This window comes from Lepisosteus platostomus, chromosome 24 (assembly GCF_059453375.1).
Source record: "Lepisosteus platostomus isolate fLepPlt1 chromosome 24, fLepPlt1.hap1, whole genome shotgun sequence".
Taxonomy (NCBI): domain Eukaryota; kingdom Metazoa; phylum Chordata; class Actinopteri; order Semionotiformes; family Lepisosteidae; genus Lepisosteus; species Lepisosteus platostomus.
Genome location: NC_142634.1, coordinates 2,762,401 through 2,781,650, shown reverse-complemented (window position 1 = coordinate 2,781,650; position 19,250 = coordinate 2,762,401).

The window sequence follows — 19,250 nt, the reverse complement described above, 5'->3', positions numbered from 1 at the left end:
TTATTTCTGCTGAAAAACACGTTTTGACCCTTTCTGCACACTGGGGTTAAGGGCTGAGTGTGTGGGCACTTCTGAGCCTTGCTGTTACAAGGAGATTCAGTTGTCTGAAAAAACGCGTTTATTTCGGGCTGAAAAACACGTTTTGAAAAGTGTGATGTTACAGCCCCATAACTTACATGGGGTTGACCAAACTTGCAGAAACATGTTTATTTCTGCTGAAAAACACGTTTTGACCCTTTCTGCACACTGGGGTTAAGGGCTGAGTGTGTGGGCACTTCTGAGCCTTGCTGTTACAAGTAGATTCAGCTGTCTGAAAAAACGAGTTTATTTCGGGCTGAAAAACACGTTTTGAAAAGTGTGATGTTACTGCCCCATAACTTACATGGGGTTGACCAAACTTGCAGAAACATGTTTATTTCTGCTGAAAAACATGTTTTGACCCTTTCTGCACACTGGGGTTAAGGGCTGAGTGTGTGGGCACTTCTGAGCCTTGCTGTTACAAGGAGATTCAGTTGTCTGAAAAAACGCGTTTATTTCGGGCTGAAAAACACGTTTTGAAAAGTGTGATGTTACTGCCCCATAACTTACATGGGGTTGACCAAACTTGCAGAAACATGTTTATTTCTGCTGAAAAACACGTTTTGACCCTTTCTGCACACTGGGGTTAAGGGCTGAGTGTGTGGGCTCTTCTGAGCCTTGCTGTTACAAGGAGATTCAGTAGTCTGAAAAAACGCGTTTATTTCGGGCTGAAAAACACGTTTTGAAAAGTGTGATGTTACTGCCCCATAACTTACATGGGGTTGACCAAACTTGCAGAAACATGTTTATTTCTGCTGAAAAACACGTTTTGACCCTTTCTGCACACTGGGGTTAAGGGCTGAGTGTGTGGGCTCTTCTGAGCCTTGCTGTTACAAGGAGATTCAGTTGTCTGAAAAAACGCGTTTATTTCGGGCTGAAAAACACGTTTTGAAAAGTGTGATGTTACTGCCCCATAACTTACATGGGGTTGACCAAACTTGCAGAAACATGTTTATTTCTGCTGAAAAACACGTTTTGACCCTTTCTGCACACTGGGGTTAAGGGCTGAGTGTGTGGGCACTTCTGAGCCTTGCTGTTACAAGGAGATTCAGTTGTCTGAAAAAACGCTTTTATGTCGGGCTGAAAAACACGTTTTGAAAAGTGTGATGTTACTGCCCCATAACTTACATGGGGTTGACCAAACTTGCAGAAACATGTTTATTTCTGCTGAAAAACACGTTTTGACCCTTTCTGCACACTGGGGTTAAGGGCTGAGTGTGTGGGCTCTTCTGAGCCTTGCTGTTACAAGGAGATTCAGTAGTCTGAAAAAACGCGTTTATTTCGGGCTGAAAAACACGTTTTGAAAAGTGTGATGTTACTGCCCCATAACTTACATGGGGTTGACCAAACTTGCAGAAACATGTTTATTTCTGCTGAAAAACACGTTTTGACCCTTTCTGCACACTGGGGTTAAGGGCTGAGTGTGTGGGCACTTCTGAGCCTTGCTGTTACAAGGAGATTCAGTTGTCTGAAAAAACGCGTTTATTTCGGGCTGAAAAACACGTTTTGAAAAGTGTGATGTTACTGCCCCATAACTTACATGGGGTTGACCAAACTTGCAGAAACATGTTTATTTCTGCTGAAAAACACGTTTTGACCCTTTCTGCACACTGGGGTTAAGGGCTGAGTGTGTGGGCACTTCTGAGCCTTGCTGTTACAAGGAGATTCAGTTGTCTGAAAAAACGCGTTTATTTCGGGCTGAAAAACACGTTTTGAAAAGTGTGATGTTACTGCCCCATAACTTACATGGGGTTGACCAAACTTGCAGAAACATGTTTATTTCTGCTGAAAAACACGTTTTGACCCTTTCTGCACACTGGGGTTAAGGGCTGAGTGTGTGGGCACTTCTGAGCCTTGCTGTTACAAGGAGATTCAGTTGTCTGAAAAAACGCTTTTATGTCGGGCTGAAAAACACGTTTTGAAAAGTGTGATGTTACTGCCCCATAGCTTACATGGGGTTGACCAAACTTGCAGAAACATGTTTATTTCTGCTGAAAAACACGTTTTGACCCTTTCTGCACACTGGGGTTAAGGGCTGAGTGTGTGGGCTCTTCTGAGCCTTGCTGTTACAAGGAGATTCAGTTGTCTGAAAAAACGCGTTTATTTCGGGCTGAAAAACACGTTTTGAAAAGTGTGATGTTACTGCCCCATAACTTACATGGGGTTGACCAAACTTGCAGAAACATGTTTATTTCTGCTGAAAAACACGTTTTGACCCTTTCTGCACACTGGGGTTAAGGGCTGAGTGTGTGGGCACTTCTGAGCCTTGCTGTTACAAGGAGATTCAGTTGTCTGAAAAAACGCGTTTATTTCGGGCTGAAAAACACGTTTTGAAAAGTGTGATGTTACTGCCCCATAACTTACATGGGGTTGACCAAACTTGCAGAAACATGTTTATTTCTGCTGAAAAACACGTTTTGACCCTTTCTGCACACTGGGGTTAAGGGCTGAGTGTGTGGGCTCTTCTGAGCCTTGCTGTTACAAGGAGATTCAGTTGTCTGAAAAAACGCGTTTATTTCGGGCTGAAAAACACGTTTTGAAAAGTGTGATGTTACTGCCCCATAACTTACATGGGGTTGACCAAACTTGCAGAAACATGTTTATTTCTGCTGAAAAACACGTTTTGACCCTTTCTGCACACTGGGGTTAAGGGCTGAGTGTGTGGGCACTTCTGAGCCTTGCTGTTACAAGGAGATTCAGTTGTCTGAAAAAACGCGTTTATTTCGGGCTGAAAAACACGTTTTGAAAAGTGTGATGTTACTGCCCCATAACTTACATGGGGTTGACCAAACTTGCAGAAACATGTTTATTTCTGCTGAAAAACACGTTTTGACCCTTTCTGCACACTGGGGTTAAGGGCTGAGTGTGTGGGCTCTTCTGAGCCTTGCTGTTACAAGGAGATTCAGTTGTCTGAAAAAACGCGTTTATTTCGGGCTGAAAAACACGTTTTGAAAAGTGTGATGTTACTGCCCCATAACTTACATGGGGTTGACCAAACTTGCAGAAACATGTTTATTTCTGCTGAAAAACACGTTTTGACCCTTTCTGCACACTGGGGTTAAGGGCTGAGTGTGTGGGCTCTTCTGAGCCTTGCTGTTACAAGGAGATTCAGTTGTCTGAAAAAACGCGTTTATTTCGGGCTGAAAAACACGTTTTGAAAAGTGTGATGTTACTGCCCCATAACTTACATGGGGTTGACCAAACTTGCAGAAACATGTTTATTTCTGCTGAAAAACACGTTTTGACCCTTTCTGCACACTGGGGTTAAGGGCTGAGTGTGTGGGCACTTCTGAGCCTTGCTGTTACAAGGAGATTCAGTTGTCTGAAAAAACGCTTTTATGTCGGGCTGAAAAACACGTTTTGAAAAGTGTGATGTTACTGCCCCATAACTTACATGGGGTTGACCAAACTTGCAGAAACATGTTTATTTCTGCTGAAAAACACGTTTTGACCCTTTCTGCACACTGGGGTTAAGGGCTGAGTGTGTGGGCTCTTCTGAGCCTTGCTGTTACAAGGAGATTCAGTAGTCTGAAAAAACGCGTTTATTTCGGGCTGAAAAACACGTTTTGAAAAGTGTGATGTTACTGCCCCATAACTTACATGGGGTTGACCAAACTTGCAGAAACATGTTTATTTCTGCTGAAAAACACGTTTTGACCCTTTCTGCACACTGGGGTTAAGGGCTGAGTGTGTGGGCACTTCTGAGCCTTGCTGTTACAAGGAGATTCAGTTGTCTGAAAAAACGCGTTTATTTCGGGCTGAAAAACACGTTTTGAAAAGTGTGATGTTACTGCCCCATAACTTACATGGGGTTGACCAAACTTGCAGAAACATGTTTATTTCTGCTGAAAAACACGTTTTGACCCTTTCTGCACACTGGGGTTAAGGGCTGAGTGTGTGGGCACTTCTGAGCCTTGCTGTTACAAGGAGATTCAGTTGTCTGAAAAAACGCGTTTATTTCGGGCTGAAAAACACGTTTTGAAAAGTGTGATGTTACTGCCCCATAACTTACATGGGGTTGACCAAACTTGCAGAAACATGTTTATTTCTGCTGAAAAACACGTTTTGACCCTTTCTGCACACTGGGGTTAAGGGCTGAGTGTGTGGGCACTTCTGAGCCTTGCTGTTACAAGGAGATTCAGTTGTCTGAAAAAACGCTTTTATGTCGGGCTGAAAAACACGTTTTGAAAAGTGTGATGTTACTGCCCCATAGCTTACATGGGGTTGACCAAACTTGCAGAAACATGTTTATTTCTGCTGAAAAACACGTTTTGACCCTTTCTGCACACTGGGGTTAAGGGCTGAGTGTGTGGGCTCTTCTGAGCCTTGCTGTTACAAGGAGATTCAGTTGTCTGAAAAAACGCGTTTATTTCGGGCTGAAAAACACGTTTTGAAAAGTGTGATGTTACTGCCCCATAACTTACATGGGGTTGACCAAACTTGCAGAAACATGTTTATTTCTGCTGAAAAACACGTTTTGACCCTTTCTGCACACTGGGGTTAAGGGCTTAGTGTGTGGGCTCTTCTGAGCCTTGCTGTTACAAGGAGATTCAGTTGTCTGAAAAAACGCGTTTATTTCGGGCTGAAAAACACGTTTTGAAAAGTGTGATGTTTCTGCCCCATAACTTATATGGGGTTGACCAAACTTGCAGAAACATGTTTATTTCTGCTGAAAAACACGTTTTGACCCTTTCTGCACACTGGGGTTAAAGGCTGAGTGTGTGGGCACTTCTGAGCCTTGCTGTTACAAGTAGATTCAGCTGTTTGAAAAAACGCGTTTATTTCGGGCTGAAAAACACGTTTTGAAAAGTGTGATGTTACTGCCCCATAACTTACATGGGGTTGACCAAAATTGCAGAAACATGTTTATTTCTGCTGAAAAACACGTTTTGACCCTTTCTGCACACTGGGGTTAAGGGCTGAGTGTGTGGGCACTTCTGAGCCTTGCTGTTACAAGGAGATTCAGTTGTCTGAAAAATGCGTTTATTTCGGGCTGAAAAACACGTTTTGAAAAGTGTGATGTTACTGCCCCATAACTTACATGGGGTTGACCAAACTTGCAGAAACATGTTTATTTCTGCTGAAAAACACGTTTTGACCCTTTCTGCACACTGGGGTTAAGGGCTTAGTGTGTGGGCTCTTCTGAGCCTTGCTGTTACAAGGAGATTCAGTTGTCTGAAAAAACGCGTTTATTTCGGGCTGAAAAACACGTTTTGAAAAGTGTGATGTTACTGCCCCATAACTTATATGGGGTTGACCAAACTTGCAGAAACATGTTTATTTCTGCTGAAAAACACGTTTTGACCCTTTCTGCACACTGGGGTTAAAGGCTGAGTGTGTGGGCACTTCTGAGCCTTGCTGTTACAAGTAGATTCAGCTGTTTGAAAAAACGCGTTTATTTCGGGCTGAAAAACACGTTTTGAAAAGTGTGATGTTACTGCCCCATAACTTGCATGGGGTTGACCAAACTTGCAGAAACATGTTTATTTCTGCTGAAAAACACGTTTTGACCCTTTCTGCACACTGGGGTTAAGGGCTTAGTGTGTGGGCTCTTCTGAGCCTTGCTGTTACAAGGAGATTCAGTTGTCTGAAAAAACCCGTTTATTTCGGGCTGAAAAACACGTTTTGAAAAGTGTGCTGTTACTGCCCCATAACTTACATGGGGTTGACCAAACTTGCAGAAACATGTTTATTTCTGCTGAAAAACACGTTTTGACCCTTTCTGCACACTGGGGTTAAGGGATGAGTGTGTGGGAACTTCTGAGCCTTGCTGTTACTAGTAGATTCAGCTGTCTGAAAAAACGCGTTTATTTCGGGCTGAAAAACACGTTTTGAAAAGTGTGATGTTACTGCCCCATAACTTACATGGGGTTGACCAAACTTGCAGAAACATGTTTATTTCTGCTGAAAAACACGTTTTGACCCTTTCTGCACACTGGGGTTAAGGGCTGAGTGTGTGGGCACTTCTGAGCCTTGCTGTTACAAGGAGATTCAGTTGTCTGAAAAAACGCGTTTATTTCGGGCTGAAAAACACGTTTTGAAAAGTGTGATGTTACAGCCCCATAACTTACATGGGGTTGACCAAACTTGCAGAAACATGTTTATTTCTGCTGAAAAACACGTTTTGACCCTTTCTGCACACTGGGGTTAAGGGCTGAGTGTGTGGGCACTTCTGAGCCTTGCTGTTACAAGTAGATTCAGCTGTCTGAAAAAACGAGTTTATTTCGGGCTGAAAAACACGTTTTGAAAAGTGTGATGTTACTGCCCCATAACTTACATGGGGTTGACCAAACTTGCAGAAACATGTTTATTTCTGCTGAAAAACATGTTTTGACCCTTTCTGCACACTGGGGTTAAGGGCTGAGTGTGTGGGCACTTCTGAGCCTTGCTGTTACAAGGAGATTCAGTTGTCTGAAAAAACGCGTTTATTTCGGGCTGAAAAACACGTTTTGAAAAGTGTGATGTTACTGCCCCATAACTTACATGGGGTTGACCAAACTTGCAGAAACATGTTTATTTCTGCTGAAAAACACGTTTTGACCCTTTCTGCACACTGGGGTTAAGGGCTGAGTGTGTGGGCTCTTCTGAGCCTTGCTGTTACAAGGAGATTCAGTAGTCTGAAAAAACGCGTTTATTTCGGGCTGAAAAACACGTTTTGAAAAGTGTGATGTTACTGCCCCATAACTTACATGGGGTTGACCAAACTTGCAGAAACATGTTTATTTCTGCTGAAAAACACGTTTTGACCCTTTCTGCACACTGGGGTTAAGGGCTGAGTGTGTGGGCACTTCTGAGCCTTGCTGTTACAAGGAGATTCAGTTGTTTGAAAAAATGCGTTTATTTCGGGCTGAAAAACACGTTTTGAAAAGTGTGATGTTACTGCCCCATAACTTACATGGGGTTGACCAAACTTGCAGAAACATGTTTATTTCTGCTGAAAAACACGTTTTGACCCTTTCTGCACACTGGGGTTAAGGGCTGAGTGTGTGGGCACTTCTGAGCCTTGCTGTTACAAGTAGATTCAGCTGTATGAAAAAACGAGTTTATTTCGGGCTGAAAAAGACGTTTTGAAAAGTGTGATGTTACTGCCCCATAACTTACATGGGGTTGACCAAACTTGCAGAAACATGTTTATTTCTGCTGAAAAACACGTTTTGACCCTTTCTGCACACTGGGGTTAAGGGCTTAGTGTGTGGGCTCTTCTGAGCCTTGCTGTTACAAGGAGATTCAGTTGTCTGAAAAAACGCGTTTATTTCGGGCTGAAAAACACGTTTTGAAAAGTGTGATGTTACTGCCCCATAACTTATATGGGGTTGACCAAACTTGCAGAAACATGTTTATTTCTGCTGAAAAACACGTTTTGACCCTTTCTGCACACTGGGGTTAAAGGCTGAGTGTGTGGGCACTTCTGAGCCTTGCTGTTACAAGTAGATTCAGCTGTTTGAAAAAACGCGTTTATTTCGGGCTGAAAAACACGTTTTGAAAAGTGTGATGTTACTGCCCCATAACTTACATGGGGTTGACCAAACTTGCAGAAACATGTTTATTTCTGCTGAAAAACACGTTTTGACCCTTTCTGCACACTGGGGTTAAGGGCTTAGTGTGTGGGCTCTTCTGAGCCTTGCTGTTACAAGGAAATTCAGTTGTCTGAAAAAACGCGTTTATTTCGGGCTGAAAAACACGTTTTGAAAAGTGTGCTGTTACTGCCCCATAACTTACATGGGGTTGACCAAACTTGCAGAAACATGTTTATTTCTGCTGAAAAACACGTTTTGACCCTTTCTGCACACTGGGGTTAAGGGATGAGTGTGTGGGAACTTCTGAGCCTTGCTGTTACTAGTAGATTCAGCTGTCTGAAAAAACGCGTTTATTTCGGGCTGAAAAACACGTTTTGAAAAGTGTGATGTTACTGCCCCATAACTTACATGGGGTTGACCAAACTTGCAGAAACATGTTTATTTCGGCTGAAAAACACGTTTTGACCCTTTCTGCACACTGGGGTTAAGGGCTGAGTATGTGGGCACTTCTGAGCCTTGCTGTTACAAGGAGATTCAGTTGTCTGAAAAAACGCGTTTATTTCGGGCTGAAAAACACGTTTTGAAAAGTGTGATGTTACTGCCCCATAACTTACATGGGGTTGACCAAACTTGCAGAAACATGTTTATTTCTGCTGAAAAACACGTTTTGACCCTTTCTGCACACTGGGGTTAAGGGCTGAGTGTGTGGGCACTTCTGAGCCTTGCTGTTATAAGTAGATTCAGCTGTCTGAAAAAACGAGTTTATTTCGGGCTGAAAAACACGTTTTGAAAAGTGTGATGTTACTGCCCCATAACTTACATGGGGTTGACCAAACTTGCAGAAACATGTTTATTTCTGCTGAAAAACACGTTTTGACCCTTTCTGCACACTGGGGTTAAGGGCTTAGTGTGTGGGCTCTTCTGAGCCTTGCTGTTACAAGGAGATTCAGTTGTCTGAAAAAACGCGTTTATTTCGGGCTGAAAAACACGTTTTGAAAAGTGTGATGTTACTGCCCCATAACTTATATGGGGTTGACCAAACTTGCAGAAACATGTTTATTTCTGCTGAAAAACACGTTTTGACCCTTTCTGCACACTGGGGTTAAGGGCTGAGTGTGTGGGCACTTCTGAGCCTTGCTGTTACAAGTAGATTCAGCTGTCTGAAAAAACGAGTTTATTTCGGGCTGAAAAACACGTTTTGAAAAGTGTGATGTTACTGCCCCATAACTTACATGGGGTTGACCAAACTTGCAGAAACATGTTTATTTCTGCTGAAAAACACGTTTTGACCCTTTCTGCACACTGGGGTTAAGGGCTGAGTGTGTGGGCACTTCTGAGCCTTGCTGTTACAAGGAGATTCAGTTGTCTGAAAAAACGCGTTTATTTCGGGCTGAAAAACACGTTTTGAAAAGTGTGATGTTACTGCCCCATAACTTACATGGGGTTGACCAAACTTGCAGAAACATGTTTATTTCTGCTGAAAAACACGTTTTGACCCTTTCTGCACACTGGGGTTAAGGGCTGAGTGTGTGGGCACTTCTGAGCCTTGCTGTTACAAGGAGATTCAGTTGTCTGAAAAAACGCTTTTATGTCGGGCTGAAAAACACGTTTTGAAAAGTGTGATGTTACTGCCCCATAACTTACATGGGGTTGACCAAACTTGCAGAAACATGTTTATTTCTGCTGAAAAACACGTTTTGACCCTTTCTGCACACTGGGGTTAAGGGCTGAGTGTGTGGGCTCTTCTGAGCCTTGCTGTTACAAGGAGATTCAGTTGTCTGAAAAAACGCGTTTATTTCGGGCTGAAAAACACGTTTTGAAAAGTGTGATGTTACTGCCCCATAACTTACATGGGGTTGACCAAACTTGCAGAAACATGTTTATTTCTGCTGAAAAACACGTTTTGACCCTTTCTGCACACTGGGGTTAAGTGCTGAGTGTGTGGGCACTTCTGAGCCTTGCTGTTACAAGGAGATTCAGTTGTCTGAAAAACCGCGTTTATTTCGGGCTGAAAAACACGTTTTGAAAAGTGTGATGTTACTGCCCCATAACTTACATGGGGTTGACCAAACTTGCAGAAACATGTTTATTTCGGGCTGAAAAACACGTTTTGAAAAGTGTGATGTTACTGCCCCATAACTTACATGGGGTTGACCAAACTTGCAGAAACATGTTTATTTCTGCTGAAAAACACGTTTTGACCCTTTCTGCACACTGGGGTTAAGGGCTGAGTGTGTGGGCTCTTCTGAGCCTTGCTGTTACAAGGAGATTCAGTTGTCTGAAAAAACGCGTTTATTTCGGGCTGAAAAACACGTTTTGAAAAGTGTGATGTTACTGCCCCATAACTTACATGGGGTTGACCAAACTTGCAGAAACATGTTTATTTCTGCTGAAAAACACGTTTTGACCCTTTCTGCACACTGGGGTTAAGGGCTGAGTGTGTGGGCACTTCTGAGCCTTGCTGTTACAAGGAGATTCAGTTGTCTGAAAAAACGCGTTTATTTCGGGCTGAAAAACACGTTTTGAAAAGTGTGATGTTACTGCCCCATAACTTACATGGGGTTGACCAAACTTGCAGAAACATGTTTATTTCTGCTGAAAAACACGTTTTGACCCTTTCTGCACACTGGGGTTAAGGGCTGAGTGTGTGGGCTCTTCTGAGCCTTGCTGTTACAAGGAGATTCAGTTGTCTGAAAAAACGCGTTTATTTCGGGCTGAAAAACACGTTTTGAAAAGTGTGATGTTACTGCCCCATAACTTACATGGGGTTGACCAAACTTGCAGAAACATGTTTATTTCTGCTGAAAAACACGTTTTGACCCTTTCTGCACACTGGGGTTAAGGGCTGAGTGTGTGGGCTCTTCTGAGCCTTGCTGTTACAAGGAGATTCAGTTGTCTGAAAAAACGCGTTTATTTCGGGCTGAAAAACACGTTTTGAAAAGTGTGATGTTACTGCCCCATAACTTACATGGGGTTGACCAAACTTGCAGAAACATGTTTATTTCTGCTGAAAAACACGTTTTGACCCTTTCTGCACACTGGGGTTAAGGGCTGAGTGTGTGGGCACTTCTGAGCCTTGCTGTTACAAGGAGATTCAGTTGTCTGAAAAAACGCTTTTATGTCGGGCTGAAAAACACGTTTTGAAAAGTGTGATGTTACTGCCCCATAACTTACATGGGGTTGACCAAACTTGCAGAAACATGTTTATTTCTGCTGAAAAACACGTTTTGACCCTTTCTGCACACTGGGGTTAAGGGCTGAGTGTGTGGGCTCTTCTGAGCCTTGCTGTTACAAGGAGATTCAGTAGTCTGAAAAAACGCGTTTATTTCGGGCTGAAAAACACGTTTTGAAAAGTGTGATGTTACTGCCCCATAACTTACATGGGGTTGACCAAACTTGCAGAAACATGTTTATTTCTGCTGAAAAACACGTTTTGACCCTTTCTGCACACTGGGGTTAAGGGCTGAGTGTGTGGGCACTTCTGAGCCTTGCTGTTACAAGGAGATTCAGTTGTCTGAAAAAACGCGTTTATTTCGGGCTGAAAAACACGTTTTGAAAAGTGTGATGTTACTGCCCCATAACTTACATGGGGTTGACCAAACTTGCAGAAACATGTTTATTTCTGCTGAAAAACACGTTTTGACCCTTTCTGCACACTGGGGTTAAGGGCTGAGTGTGTGGGCACTTCTGAGCCTTGCTGTTACAAGTAGATTCAGCTGTCTGAAAAAACGAGTTTATTTCGGGCTGAAAAACACGTTTTGAAAAGTGTGATGTTACTGCCCCATAACTTACATGGGGTTGACCAAACTTGCAGAAACATGTTTATTTCTGCTGAAAAACACGTTTTGACCCTTTCTGCACACTGGGGTTAAGGGCTTAGTGTGTGGGCTCTTCTGAGCCTTGCTGTTACAAGGAGATTCAGTTGTCTGAAAAAACGCGTTTATTTCGGGCTGAAAAACACGTTTTGAAAAGTGTGATGTTTCTGCCCCATAACTTATATGGGGTTGACCAAACTTGCAGAAACATGTTTATTTCTGCTGAAAAACACGTTTTGACCCTTTCTGCACACTGGGGTTAAAGGCTGAGTGTGTGGGCACTTCTGAGCCTTGCTGTTACAAGTAGATTCAGCTGTTTGAAAAAACGCGTTTATTTCGGGCTGAAAAACACGTTTTGAAAAGTGTGATGTTACTGCCCCATAACTTACATGGGGTTGACCAAAATTACAGAAACATGTTTATTTCTGCTGAAAAACACGTTTTGACCCTTTCTGCACACTGGGGTTAAGGGCTGAGTGTGTGGGCACTTCTGAGCCTTGCTGTTACAAGGAGATTCAGTTGTCTGAAAAATGCGTTTATTTCGGGCTGAAAAACACGTTTTGAAAAGTGTGATGTTACTGCCCCATAACTTACATGGGGTTGACCAAACTTGCAGAAACATGTTTATTTCTGCTGAAAAACACGTTTTGACCCTTTCTGCACACTGGGGTTAAGGGCTTAGTGTGTGGGCTCTTCTGAGCCTTGCTGTTACAAGGAGATTCAGTTGTCTGAAAAAACGCGTTTATTTCGGGCTGAAAAACACGTTTTGAAAAGTGTGATGTTACTGCCCCATAACTTATATGGGGTTGACCAAACTTGCAGAAACATGTTTATTTCTGCTGAAAAACACGTTTTGACCCTTTCTGCACACTGGGGTTAAAGGCTGAGTGTGTGGGCACTTCTGAGCCTTGCTGTTACAAGTAGATTCAGCTGTTTGAAAAAACGCTTTTATGTCGGGCTGAAAAACACGTTTTGAAAAGTGTGCTGTTACTGCCCCATAACTTACATGGGGTTGACCAAACTTGCAGAAACATGTTTATTTCTGCTGAAAAACACGTTTTGACCCTTTCTGCACACTGGGGTTAAGGGATGAGTGTGTGGGAACTTCTGAGCCTTGCTGTTACTAGTAGATTCAGCTGTCTGAAAAAACGCGTTTATTTCGGGCTGAAAAACACGTTTTGAAAAGTGTGATGTTACTGCCCCATAACTTACATGGGGTTGACCAAACTTGCAGAAACATGTTTATTTCTGCTGAAAAACACGTTTTGACCCTTTCTGCACACTGGGGTTAAGGGCTGAGTGTGTGGGCACTTCTGAGCCTTGCTGTTACAAGGAGATTCAGTTGTCTGAAAAAACGCGTTTATTTCGGGCTGAAAAACACGTTTTGAAAAGTGTGATGTTACAGCCCCATAACTTACATGGGGTTGACCAAACTTGCAGAAACATGTTTATTTCTGCTGAAAAACACGTTTTGACCCTTTCTGCACACTGGGGTTAAGGGCTGAGTGTGTGGGCACTTCTGAGCCTTGCTGTTACAAGTAGATTCAGCTGTCTGAAAAAACGAGTTTATTTCGGGCTGAAAAACACGTTTTGAAAAGTGTGATGTTACTGCCCCATAACTTACATGGGGTTGACCAAACTTGCAGAAACATGTTTATTTCTGCTGAAAAACATGTTTTGACCCTTTCTGCACACTGGGGTTAAGGGCTGAGTGTGTGGGCACTTCTGAGCCTTGCTGTTACAAGGAGATTCAGTTGTCTGAAAAAACGCGTTTATTTCGGGCTGAAAAACACGTTTTGAAAAGTGTGATGTTACTGCCCCATAACTTACATGGGGTTGACCAAACTTGCAGAAACATGTTTATTTCTGCTGAAAAACACGTTTTGACCCTTTCTGCACACTGGGGTTAAGGGCTGAGTGTGTGGGCTCTTCTGAGCCTTGCTGTTACAAGGAGATTCAGTAGTCTGAAAAAACGCGTTTATTTCGGGCTGAAAAACACGTTTTGAAAAGTGTGATGTTACTGCCCCATAACTTACATGGGGTTGACCAAACTTGCAGAAACATGTTTATTTCTGCTGAAAAACACGTTTTGACCCTTTCTGCACACTGGGGTTAAGGGCTGAGTGTGTGGGCACTTCTGAGCCTTGCTGTTACAAGGAGATTCAGTTGTTTGAAAAAATGCGTTTATTTCGGGCTGAAAAACACGTTTTGAAAAGTGTGATGTTACTGCCCCATAACTTACATGGGGTTGACCAAACTTGCAGAAACATGTTTATTTCTGCTGAAAAACACGTTTTGACCCTTTCTGCACACTGGGGTTAAGGGCTGAGTGTGTGGGCACTTCTGAGCCTTGCTGTTACAAGTAGATTCAGCTGTATGAAAAAACGAGTTTATTTCGGGCTGAAAAAGACGTTTTGAAAAGTGTGATGTTACTGCCCCATAACTTACATGGGGTTGACCAAACTTGCAGAAACATGTTTATTTCTGCTGAAAAACACGTTTTGACCCTTTCTGCACACTGGGGTTAAGGGCTTAGTGTGTGGGCTCTTCTGAGCCTTGCTGTTACAAGGAGATTCAGTTGTCTGAAAAAACGCGTTTATTTCGGGCTGAAAAACACGTTTTGAAAAGTGTGATGTTACTGCCCCATAACTTATATGGGGTTGACCAAACTTGCAGAAACATGTTTATTTCTGCTGAAAAACACGTTTTGACCCTTTCTGCACACTGGGGTTAAAGGCTGAGTGTGTGGGCACTTCTGAGCCTTGCTGTTACAAGTAGATTCAGCTGTTTGAAAAAACGCGTTTATTTCGGGCTGAAAAACACGTTTTGAAAAGTGTGATGTTACTGCCCCATAACTTACATGGGGTTGACCAAACTTGCAGAAACATGTTTATTTCTGCTGAAAAACACGTTTTGACCCTTTCTGCACACTGGGGTTAAGGGCTTAGTGTGTGGGCTCTTCTGAGCCTTGCTGTTACAAGGAGATTCAGTTGTCTGAAAAAACGCGTTTATTTCGGGCTGAAAAACACGTTTTGAAAAGTGTGCTGTTACTGCCCCATAACTTACATGGGGTTGACCAAACTTGCAGAAACATGTTTATTTCTGCTGAAAAACACGTTTTGACCCTTTCTGCACACTGGGGTTAAGGGATGAGTGTGTGGGAACTTCTGAGCCTTGCTGTTACTAGTAGATTCAGCTGTCTGAAAAAACGCGTTTATTTCGGGCTGAAAAACACGTTTTGAAAAGTGTGATGTTACTGCCCCATAACTTACATGGGGTTGACCAAACTTGCAGAAACATGTTTATTTCGGCTGAAAAACACGTTTTGACCCTTTCTGCACACTGGGGTTAAGGGCTGAGTATGTGGGCACTTCTGAGCCTTGCTGTTACAAGGAGATTCAGTTGTCTGAAAAAACGCGTTTATTTCGGGCTGAAAAACACGTTTTGAAAAGTGTGATGTTACTGCCCCATAACTTACATGGGGTTGACCAAACTTGCAGAAACATGTTTATTTCTGCTGAAAAACACGTTTTGACCCTTTCTGCACACTGGGGTTAAGGGCTGAGTGTGTGGGCACTTCTGAGCCTTGCTGTTATAAGTAGATTCAGCTGTCTGAAAAAACGAGTTTATTTCGGGCTGAAAAACACGTTTTGAAAAGTGTGATGTTACTGCCCCATAACTTACATGGGGTTGACCAAACTTGCAGAAACATGTTTATTTCTGCTGAAAAACACGTTTTGACCCTTTCTGCACACTGGGGTTAAGGGCTTAGTGTGTGGGCTCTTCTGAGCCTTGCTGTTACAAGGAGATTCAGTTGTCTGAAAAAACGCGTTTATTTCGGGCTGAAAAACACGTTTTGAAAAGTGTGATGTTACTGCCCCATAACTTATATGGGGTTGACCAAACTTGCAGAAACATGTTTATTTCTGCTGAAAAACACGTTTTGACCCTTTCTGCACACTGGGGTTAAAGGCTGAGTGTGTGGGCACTTCTGAGCCTTGCTGTTACAAGTAGATTCAGCTGTTTGAAAAAACGCGTTTATTTCGGGCTGAAAAACACGTTTTGAAAAGTGTGATGTTACTGCCCCATAACTTACATGGGGTTGACCAAACTTGCAGAAACATGTTTATTTCTGCTGAAAAACACGTTTTGACCCTTTCTGCACACTGGGGTTAAGGGCTGAGTGTGTGGGCACTTCTGAGCCTTGCTGTTACAAGGAGATTCAGTTGTCTGAAAAAACGCGTTTATTTCGGGCTGAAAAACACGTTTTGAAAAGTGTGATGTTACTGCCCCATAACTTACATGGGGTTGACCAAACTTGCAGAAACATGTTTATTTCTGCTGAAAAACACGTTTTGACCCTTTCTGCACACTGGGGTTAAGGGCTGAGTGTGTGGGCACTTCTGAGCCTTGCTGTTACAAGGAGATTCAGTTGTCTGAAAAAACGCTTTTATGTCGGGCTGAAAAACACGTTTTGAAAAGTGTGATGTTACTGCCCCATAACTTACATGGGGTTGACCAAACTTGCAGAAACATGTTTATTTCTGCTGAAAAACACGTTTTGACCCTTTCTGCACACTGGGGTTAAGGGCTGAGTGTGTGGGCTCTTCTGAGCCTTGCTGTTACAAGGAGATTCAGTTGTCTGAAAAAACGCGTTTATTTCGGGCTGAAAAACACGTTTTGAAAAGTGTGATGTTACTGCCCCATAACTTACATGGGGTTGACCAAACTTGCAGAAACATGTTTATTTCTGCTGAAAAACACGTTTTGACCCTTTCTGCACACTGGGGTTAAGGGCTGAGTGTGTGGGCACTTCTGAGCCTTGCTGTTACAAGGAGATTCAGTTGTCTGAAAAAACGCGTTTATTTCGGGCTGAAAAACACGTTTTGAAAAGTGTGATGTTACTGCCCCATAACTTACATGGGGTTGACCAAACTTGCAGAAACATGTTTATTTCGGGCTGAAAAACACGTTTTGAAAAGTGTGATGTTACTGCCCCATAACTTACATGGGGTTGACCAAACTTGCAGAAACATGTTTATTTCTGCTGAAAAACACGTTTTGACCCTTTCTGCACACTGGGGTTAAGGGCTGAGTGTGTGGGCTCTTCTGAGCCTTGCTGTTACAAGGAGATTCAGTTGTCTGAAAAAACGCGTTTATTTCGGGCTGAAAAACACGTTTTGAAAAGTGTGATGTTACTGCCCCATAACTTACATGGGGTTGACCAAACTTGCAGAAACATGTTTATTTCTGCTGAAAAACACGTTTTGACCCTTTCTGCACACTGGGGTTAAGGGCTGAGTGTGTGGGCACTTCTGAGCCTTGCTGTTACAAGGAGATTCAGTTGTCTGAAAAAACGCGTTTATTTCGGGCTGAAAAACACGTTTTGAAAAGTGTGATGTTACTGCCCCATAACTTACATGGGGTTGACCAAACTTGCAGAAACATGTTTATTTCTTCTGAAAAACACGTTTTGACCCTTTCTGCACACTGGGGTTAAGGGCTGAGTGTGTGGGCTCTTCTGAGCCTTGCTGTTACAAGGAGATTCAGTTGTCTGAAAAAACGCGTTTATTTCGGGCTGAAAAACACGTTTTGAAAAGTGTGATGTTACTGCCCCATAACTTACATGGGGTTGACCAAACTTGCAGAAACATGTTTATTTCTGCTGAAAAACACGTTTTGACCCTTTCTGCACACTGGGGTTAAGGGCTGAGTGTGTGGGCTCTTCTGAGCCTTGCTGTTACAAGGAGATTCAGTTGTCTGAAAAAACGCGTTTATTTCGGGCTGAAAAACACGTTTTGAAAAGTGTGATGTTACTGCCCCATAACTTACATGGGGTTGACCAAACTTGCAGAAACATGTTTATTTCTGCTGAAAAACACGTTTTGACCCTTTCTGCACACTGGGGTTAAGGGCTGAGTGTGTGGGCACTTCTGAGCCTTGCTGTTACAAGGAGATTCAGTTGTCTGAAAAAACGCTTTTATGTCGGGCTGAAAAACACGTTTTGAAAAGTGTGATGTTACTGCCCCATAACTTACATGGGGTTGACCAAACTTGCAGAAACATGTTTATTTCTGCTGAAAAACACGTTTTGACCCTTTCTGCACACTGGGGTTAAGGGCTGAGTGTGTGGGCTCTTCTGAGCCTTGCTGTTACAAGGAGATTCAGTAGTCTGAAAAAACGCGTTTATTTCGGGCTGAAAAACACGTTTTGAAAAGTGTGATGTTACTGCCCCATAACTTACATGGGGTTGACCAAACTTGCAGAAACATGTTTATTTCTGCTGAAAAACACGTTTTGACCCTTTCTGCACACTGGGGTTAAGGGCTGAGTGTGTGGGCACTTCTGAGCCTTGCTGTTACAAGGAGATTCAGTTGTCTGAAAAAACGCGTTTATTTCGGGCTGAAAAACACGTTTTGAAAAGTGTGATGTTACTGCCCCATAACTTACATGGGGTTGACCAAACTTGCAGAAACATGTTTATTTCTGCTGAAAAACACGTTTTGACCCTTTCTGCACACTGGGGTTAAGGGCTGAGTGTGTGGGCACTTCTGAGCCTTGCTGTTACAAGTAGATTCAGCTGTCTGAAAAAACGAGTTTATTTCGGGCTGAAAAACACGTTTTGAAAAGTGTGATGTTACTGCCCCATAACTTACATGGGGTTGACCAAACTTGCAGAAACATGTTTATTTCTGCTGAAAAACACGTTTTGACCCTTTCTGCACACTGGGGTTAAGGGCTTAGTGTGTGGGCTCTTCTGAGCCTTGCTGTTACAAGGAGATTCAGTTGTCTGAAAAAACGCGTTTATTTCGGGCTGAAAAACACGTTTTGAAAAGTGTGATGTTTCTGCCCCATAACTTATATGGGGTTGACCAAACTTGCAGAAACATGTTTATTTCTGCTGAAAAACACGTTTTGACCCTTTCTGCACACTGGGGTTAAAGGCTGAGTGTGTGGGCACTTCTGAGCCTTGCTGTTACAAGTAGATTCAGCTGTTTGAAAAAACGCGTTTATTTCGGGCTGAAAAACACGTTTTGAAAAGTGTGATGTTACTGCCCCATAACTTACATGGGGTTGACCAAAATTGCAGAAACATGTTTATTTCTGCTGAAAAACACGTTTTGACCCTTTCTGCACACTGGGGTTAAGGGCTGAGTGTGTGGGCACTTCTGAGCCTTGCTGTTACAAGGAGATTCAGTTGTCTGAAAAATGCGTTTATTTCGGGCTGAAAAACACGTTTTGAAAAGTGTGATGTTACTGCCCCATAACTTACATGGGGTTGACCAAACTTGCAGAAACATGTTTATTTCTGCTGAAAAACACGTTTTGACCCTTTCTGCACACTGGGGTTAAGGGCTTAGTGTGTGGGCTCTTCTGAGCCTTGCTGTTACAAGGAGATTCAGTTGTCTGAAAAAACGCGTTTATTTCGGGCTGAAAAACACGTTTTGAAAAGTGTGATGTTACTGCCCCATAACTTATATGGGGTTGACCAAACTTGCAGAAACATGTTTATTTCTGCTGAAAAACACGTTTTGACCCTTTCTGCACACTGGGGTTAAAGGCTGAGTGTGTGGGCACTTCTGAGCCTTGCTGTTACAAGTAGATTCAGCTGTTTGAAAAAACGCGTTTATTTCGGGCTGAAAAACACGTTTTGAAAAGTGTGATGTTACTGCCCCATAACTTGCATGGGGTTGACCAAACTTGCAGAAACATGTTTATTTCTGCTGAAAAACACGTTTTGACCCTTTCTGCACACTGGGGTTAAGGGCTTAGTGTGTGGGCTCTTCTGAGCCTTGCTGTTACAAGGAGATTCAGTTGTCTGAAAAAACGCGTTTATTTC